Source organism: Carex rostrata, chromosome 25 (genome assembly GCF_964058835.1).
Source record: "Carex rostrata chromosome 25, lpCarRost1.2, whole genome shotgun sequence".
NCBI lineage: Eukaryota > Viridiplantae > Streptophyta > Magnoliopsida > Poales > Cyperaceae > Carex > Carex rostrata.
Genome location: NC_135942.1, coordinates 7,403,681 through 7,411,480, shown reverse-complemented (window position 1 = coordinate 7,411,480; position 7,800 = coordinate 7,403,681). Strand labels below are relative to the sequence as shown.

The 7,800-nt window shown below is 28.7% G+C and overlaps 1 long non-coding RNA gene across 1 annotated transcript; it reads left to right on the top strand.

Moving 5' to 3' along the window:
• Window positions 1–4,821: 4,821 nt before the first annotated feature.
• Window positions 4,822–5,989, top strand: LOC144543703 (uncharacterized). The gene is made up of 2 exons (XR_013508043.1): window positions 4,822–5,101; window positions 5,591–5,989. It is a non-coding gene; the product is annotated as an uncharacterized LOC144543703 (long non-coding RNA).
• Window positions 5,990–7,800: the final 1,811 nt, after the last annotated feature.

The following is a 7,800-nucleotide window of genomic DNA, read 5'->3' as shown; positions in this document are numbered from 1 at the left end:
TTTTTGCATGTATATGCATCACTCATGAAGTACATGGATTTCAACAGTTTGAATTTATAGTTCAAAGTCAATCTGATAGCCTTTTGGAGTGCTCACCAACCCCTCTTGGTGAACACATGACACACTAATTTTGCAAAATATCTTATGGTACTAGTAACAGTAATTGCAATATGATCTCTTTTTTTTTTTTTGGATATGGCAGATGTGCTCAAAGTATGAACGGTTGAGATTTTCCAAAAAAAAACGCTCTAAGTTTGAAACATTTCAGACGATGCGAATTCCAATTCTCTACATCTCTTCTATCCACTGGTTCACACTTGTAAGAAATCAGCAATAGTCAATAAATAAAATTAATTAAGATGTATAGTAATAAAACAAAATTGATCAGAGATCATACAAGCTCACAATATTAATGTACAAGCTCTCAATGTACGAGCATTAATTATATTGTGCTAGTTTATTAATAAGGTTCTGTCATGTGTATATATGAATCCTCTAATTATAAGAAAACTGACCATGTCAGTGTCGAATATCAAATGAATATATAATATCTCTTAAATATATATATATATATATATATACTAGTATCGTGCCCGTGCGTTGCAACGGGAACATATTATAATATTTAATAGAATACGAAGATACATTTTTGTTTGACATTCACATAAAATAAAAATAAATATTTAAATAAAAATAAATATTTAAATAAAAATAAATATTTAAATAAAAATAAAAGACAAATGAAAAAAAATAGAAATACAAATAATAAATAACAATAAAAGAAACAACAACAAATGAAAAAAAAAGGATCAAATATAACATGATTTTTTTTTTTGAAGTATCATTGTGATTTAATATCTAATTTTCTTCACAAGCAAGGCATGTCTTTAAATGATTTAGAGGAGAAATAATATGTTAAGAAATAAAAATGAAAAAGATATAATTAAATGATTCAAATAAGGATTTTCTCTACATATATATTCTTGATGAAAATATTGATGAAAATTTCTCTACATATCATTTATGTACACGAAAATTCTAGATATTATTCATTTTCTCTTTAGATCAGAAATATATGATTGTTTCTATCAGCACAAGATCTGCTATTTATCTATTCACTAAGATATAATAGCCCTAAACAAAATCTGAAAATATATGTTTGTTTCCATTTTCATTGTCAAAACTATAGGGGAAGAAAAGAAATGAAACGGAGAAAATGAAGAAATAAGGAAATAATTTAATTGCAAGAATTGAAGATAGCTGTAAGGAGAAAGAAGGAAACAGATCTGTGTGACGAGTATGTTTTTAACCAAATTTAGCACGTAGATGTCCTGATCAGCCAACGGATTTGATTAAAAAATAAAATTTTGAATTTAATATCAGTCGTCCGATCAAATATTTTGATTTTATGCATCTATTTTATATTTTTTTACTTGTAGGAGTCTAAATTTATTTAGACACGTACTCACCATACATACTGTCCACATGCAAAATTGTATCATCTTTTTTATTGGTCCAAATTTATTTCTATTTTTTTATATGTTAGTTAAGAATTTTTGAATTGATTGATCATGTCTTCATTTCATTCTATTTCTTTATATCATTTAAGTGATGTTATCTCTCATTGTTATTTTGTTTGAGATATATATATTTTTTTAAATATGTCAAAAAGTAGCAACTAAATTTTTTGTTTCCGCATGATGTCAAATTTCTTATCTGGCTATGTTATAAAAAAAATTTCATGCCTTAATATCAAATCAAAATAAGAAGAAAACTTTTATTTTTCACAGTTCTTTTTAGATTAAAGTAAAATAAAAAAAAATCATATTGTATAAATAAAATGATTGTTAAAAAGTTACTTGTCGATAAACTAAAAAATAAAAATATATTATTTCTGTATTGGATAATGGAGTAAACAATTAATGTTTTTCAAAATAATTGTCGGAGATACATACAGAAAGGAAAGAAAAAGTTATTGATACAAAGTAAACATGTGTAAAATATATTAAATATTGGTCACATTATAACGAGCAGAAAATGACAAATATTATACCAGCATATTATACCCAATATAATATTTATAAAAAAATGATATATAGATTAAAATATTCAATCAAGATTTAGAATTATTTCAGGAGTAAGAAAAATGTAAGTGAAAAAAAAATGCAAAATAGTAAAATCTTATAAGTTGTTCATGATATGCTGTTGTTAAAAAATAAAATGATACACTGTTTTCATTTTCATTGTCGAAACTATAGAGAAAGATGAGAAATGAAACGGAGAAAATGGAGAAATAAGAAAATAATTTAATTGTAAGAATTGAAGATAACAGTAAGGAGAAATAAGGAAATGGATCGCTAGGAATTTATTCAATTTTAATGTGATAAACCATGTAGCAGTCTGTGTGGCGAGTATGTTTTTAACTAAATTTAGACTTCTACACATAAAACAGATATATTTAATCAAAAGAAGACAGATTATGTTATTGGAGAGTTGATATTCAATTCAAAAATTCATCTTTCAATCTCAGCCGTTGGCGGATCAGGACAACTACGTGCATAATATAAGAATGAAGATATAACTTGATTTAATTTTGTCCCGAAATTTTTATTAATATCCAAAAAAAATGAAATTACTCAATCTGTCCATTTTCTGATAAATGCTTGTCTAAAACTGGTAACGAAGATTTTATATATTATAATATTATTTTCTAAAGAAATTATTATTAATAAAATTGAGTTAAATTGTTATATTCACGATATCTATACAAACATCATTTATATATTATAATATTATTTTCTAAAGAAATCATTATTAATACAGAACAATTTAGAAATTGAATGACATCAATTGTATTCTTGAAAATAAAATAACATAATTGAGTTAAACAAAAATAAATCTGATGATTATTTTTTAATATAACTTGTAAAGTTGCAGTAGCATGTTGTTATTACATATATACCGGTATAACATAACCGAGTTAATTAATTTTTTTTCTAGTTGCTCTGTATTTTTAATCTAGAAAATAATTAATAATAATGTTTTTTTATATATATATTGGGATGATTCATTACTTCACTAATATTAAATAAAATAACATGATAGTTTATTAAAATTATACATTTGAAGCATCCTATAATTTCAACTTTATATTTATAACCCACAAGTATATATATTGATTTGAGCAACAGGAAATCTAGTAGTTTTCTATCATGCATGTTGAATGAAATAATTAATGGTTGCTTCTACACAATTTAACCCAAAAATGAATGAATCGAACTGGAAAAGCAAAACAGCTTTACACATTCGAATTAAAAAAAGAAACCGCGAGTCTGGTTACTAAATAACCGGACAAAGAATTTTTTTCCGGTTATTTAGTAACTGGACTATTTTTTTTAGATCCGGAGACTAAATCACCAGAAAGGAGACCTTTATCCGGTTATTTAGTAACCGGAAGGGACAATTTTTGAAATTCCATCAGAAAATGGACAGATTGAGTAATTTCATATATTTTTTTTTGGTATTAATAAAAATTTCAAAATTTTGTCTATTAATGTATATATAGTTGAACTTAATTGGCGACTTCATGTATAACTTGAGCAAATGAATTAATATATATAATTCATACTATTCAAATGAATAGTATTCTAATTCAATCAGGTTGCCAATTCAAAACATAACTTAGTCAGTGATATTGTCCCTATAAATATCTATGGATGCGTGCAGATAAAGAGTAAAGATGACAAAGTAGGAAAAGTGTGACAAAGCAGGAAAAGTATGACAAAACAGAAAAACTTTCTAGAAAAAAAAGAACAAGATAACACTATAAATATTTGTTCAAACTCAGAACAAGTTTTGAATTAATAGAGCAAAGCCAATTACAATGAAGATTGTTATTCTACTTGTTCTCGTTTTTTTTTTTTTCCGGTACGTAATTAGTTTCATTTTATATATATGTTGTTAATTAATTATTACAGCTAGCTAGTTGGAACTATATATTAATTTTTTTTGTTTTTGTTTTTTAATAAAATAAATTTAATTAGGTCTCACACCAACAATAAGTGAGTGTAGTGATAAGGAGGTATCTTTGCCAAAGGATCGCAATTGCACTCCTCAATTATGCCAACAAACATGTGTTCAAGAAAATTATGGAAGCCGCTGCCAATGTCAACACAATGAATGTCATTGCTTCTATAACTGCGATAAATAAATAAATAAATAAATAAATATATATATATATATATATATTTATATTTATATTTATATTTATTATGCAGATCGATCCATCGATCAATTCAGTACTGCATTTAATTTAATTAATTTGTACTTGTTACTAAAATTTGATTATATTAATTTGTCTGTTAGTCATTAGTGGAAACTAATAAATTTGTGTGTATTTTCTAGCATTATTAACTATATATATTGAAATAAAATTAAAGTATTAATTAATTTTATTTGTTGATTTACTTCACCCTCTGTTTATTATCTATGTCGTTATTTTATATATGTGGCGATTGCATGTTGTCATAATTTTTTTTCTTAGAGTCAATATATAATTAAGCCCTCAAATTTCATTTATGGTAACACAAGTTGTGTCATGTTTACAAGTTGTGTTTGGAGAAGAAGATATCACACATATCTATATGCAGCGCTAGAATTTGGGTTTTTTTCAACCTCGAAATCTATACCGTATATCAATCATTTTAATTAACGGATCAGATTAAAAATTCCTTGAGCAAATTTTTTTTGTCCAAATCGTCTCCAGTTCCAAATCGCGACTCTCTGTCATCGTTCCACCCCCATCTGTCGCCGAATTCCGGTCCTCTTCCTCTCTCTCTCACAGTTTCGATCTATTTCGTACCCCGCTCCCGACCGCCTTATGCGACAGAAAAATGCAACCCCCTTCGCCGCCCTGTTTCTCTCTCGCATGACCTCTCCCCGAGCCTCCTCTCACTCGTGCCACCTAACGAAATCCTAGATTTGGAAGAGGAAATTGAGAGGCGCACTGTCAGATCCCTCTGCCTTGCGAACGAGAAATGATGGTGGAATTTCTTAGTTTTCTCTCAAGATCCCTTCTGACCTCCGATTTAGATTTGTACAGGTAATTTTTTTGTTGATTTTTTTTTTTTTTTTTTTGCGGAATAATTCCTGACGCTGACTGCATGATTAAGTTGAACTCCTTCAAGTATCAACTGTACCAATTGATACCCAAGCATTAGTAGAATTAACAGCAGTAAATCCTCTTGAAACTATAGTTTTAGTCCAAAAATGAGAACTTTGATGCATTCAAATTATAATCTAGTATGCATGTGAAAGTAATTATTGTTCAGTCCCTCCGCCTGTTCTTAGATTGCTAGTTTCTTGTATAGGCACAAATACTGGAGTATGAATTGGGGTTTTTCCTGGAATGTTGAATTTAGTTTCAGTAGTATACTATGTCATAAATACTCTCACTTTAAAATATACAGAAGAATTCTTAAGTTTGTATATGTTTAAATTTGGTTAAGAGATAGTATTAAATGGTACTGAACTGATTATGTAATTTTGTCTAATTTGTTGTATCTTTTCTTCTTGGTGATGAGCCGGCAAGGATGGCTGGTATTCATGCAATAAAAATAATCGTCTCCTGAAGCTTCCGATCCCAGACCTTTGTGGATTGTTGAATTGGCTAGATAAATTATATGTAGATGGATTGGCTAGATTAGATTAATGGCATCTCTATTTCTCTTTGCCTGGAAAATCATAGAGGAATTGGTACTATATTTGAGTGTGTGGAAGGCATATATTTTTTTTACGGTGTAAAGGTCCTGAATTGTTTTTAAGTTGTGTATTTGTCATAGTAATATGTTGTAATAGAATTTTACTTGAGGTGAGCTTGCTTTATTGCTCAAAAGCATGTAAATTAATTGTGGTTTTAATTATTCAAGCGACATTGAAAACATGTACAACAAAAGATGCTTGCAGTTAATTTTTTATGTTTCTTAGTTTGGTTCAATTGATTTTTCTTTCTTGATGGTAATATGATGCTTTTTTGTAAAGACAGTTGATATCAATAACTACAACTAAGCTGGGGGTATTGTACTCATATTTGTATGTGAATTGGTATAAAGTAAAAGAGACTGAGTTGTGTAAATTTGTAATTGTGTATGTATATATCATAATTCAACTTAATAGAACATGTTTATGTTTTCGATCATGAGATTAACCTCTTGTAATGTGATGTGCAAAAAGTTACAAACCAGTATCCACCCTCAAAATCTAGATCAAACAAAACTTACAAATGGATGATTTGATTGAAACAGAAAAAGGACCGGAATTCGTTGTTACCATTGAACTGAACCATTTCATTATAATCATTCCATAAACTGAATTATAACTTCCTAAGCTATATTTCACGTATATTGTGTAAAGAAAAAAAAAGAAAGACAACTACATTGCTCACTGGCACAAAACAAAAATGTCAAAAATTATTAACTAGAAAAAACAATTTCTCCTTGCAATTTATTAGACCCCACAAAGCGAAGTAAAACCCAAAGTAGAGCCAGCCTGACCCTGTGGCTTCCATCAGTAATGAGATCCGACAACAGTAAGAGGCGTTTAAGTTATCTCCTTGGTTGTTCCTACAATAAAAATATCAGAAAGTTACCAAGTTATTCCAATTACAATAATAGATTGATGATGAAGCAACATCTAAATCAGCAGCCTCAGATATAAGTCTCTGTACCTCCTTTATTTTTACTAGTTTTCTGACAAGCCGTGCCCATTCTATCTGATAAGAGATGAGAAAAACATAACATGTATCAATTTCATCTGATAAGAGATGATAAGCCGTGCCCGTTCTATCACACAATTAATGGAACCAAATAGGTTATTTTCTTGCATTTGGTAGTTGGTACAGAACTAAGATATGGTACAATATTATGAGATGCAGACACACTAATGGAATATATATGATACTTTAAACAGCAAGTAATTAACAAAGCATCCATAACAGCCCCAAATTTCATACTAATCAAGCGATGTATCTACAATAACAGTGAGTATACTGTAGAAGAGATTAAGCCATGCCTCTACATTTTTAATCTCACTAACCAAGCAAAAGACTAAAAGCAACAAATTTAATGAGACAATCTCAGTCTTAGTTTACAAACTTCTAAGTTTAAATTAATAATTACACCTCATGGAAGACTTAAAGCAAACATAAAAAATATCATTACGTCACAAGCCATTGCATCACATGTCATTTAAACAATCTCTATATATATATTTCTCAAGCGTTTACATTCAGTTATAATTAATTAAATACAAGCGTCTGATTAATTTAGTAAAATTTTAGCTAATAAATTTTATCATGATGTTGTAGCGTTAATTTATTAATATTCTTAATCTAAAATATATAGAAAAAATTGCGAGATTGTCATTACAAAACCTTCAAAATGTGAGAATGCCACTACAAACTTTAAAATTGTGAGAATGCCACTATAAAACTGTCAAATTGTGAAAATATCATTTATACTGTATTCTTATACTATTAATCTTGTTAAAAATAAAAAATAAAAGTATTGACTAAAATACCCTGACTCAAGCAACACAAACCATGGGAAATCCATCTGCCTCCTCTCTTCTCTTTCACGCGAGAAAGGGGTGAACCATTGGAAATCCATCTGCCTCCTCTCTTCTCTTTCACGCGAGAAAGGGGTCTTCCATCGGAAATCCATCTGCCTCCTCTCTCGCCAATTCATCTTCGTGTCCATCTGTTAATCCATCTTTGTGTCCATCATGGGTGCATAAATTATTCTT